The sequence below is a fragment of the Oryzias melastigma genome, linkage group LG6, assembly GCF_002922805.2.
Source record: "Oryzias melastigma strain HK-1 linkage group LG6, ASM292280v2, whole genome shotgun sequence".
NCBI lineage: Eukaryota > Metazoa > Chordata > Actinopteri > Beloniformes > Adrianichthyidae > Oryzias > Oryzias melastigma.
Window position 1 is genome coordinate 7,078,488 of NC_050517.1, and position 262 is coordinate 7,078,749.

Here is a 262-nt window from a genome sequence, read left to right on the forward strand (position 1 = left end):
CAAGTCGAGTCTAAAGTCGTCAAATTCATGACTCGAGTCTGACTCGAGTCCAAGTCATGTGACTCGAGTCCCCACCTCTGGTCATTTTATATGTCAGAATAATCATTCTTCCTCTGCTGCTTTCTGATTAACTTCTTTTTTCTAATCCTAATTTAAATATATATATATATATATATTTTTTCCATTATCACAAGTTATTAGAGTTATAAATTGACCAATCAGATGGCTCAATAATCGTTTGTGGGTCTGACGTCGACCGTCT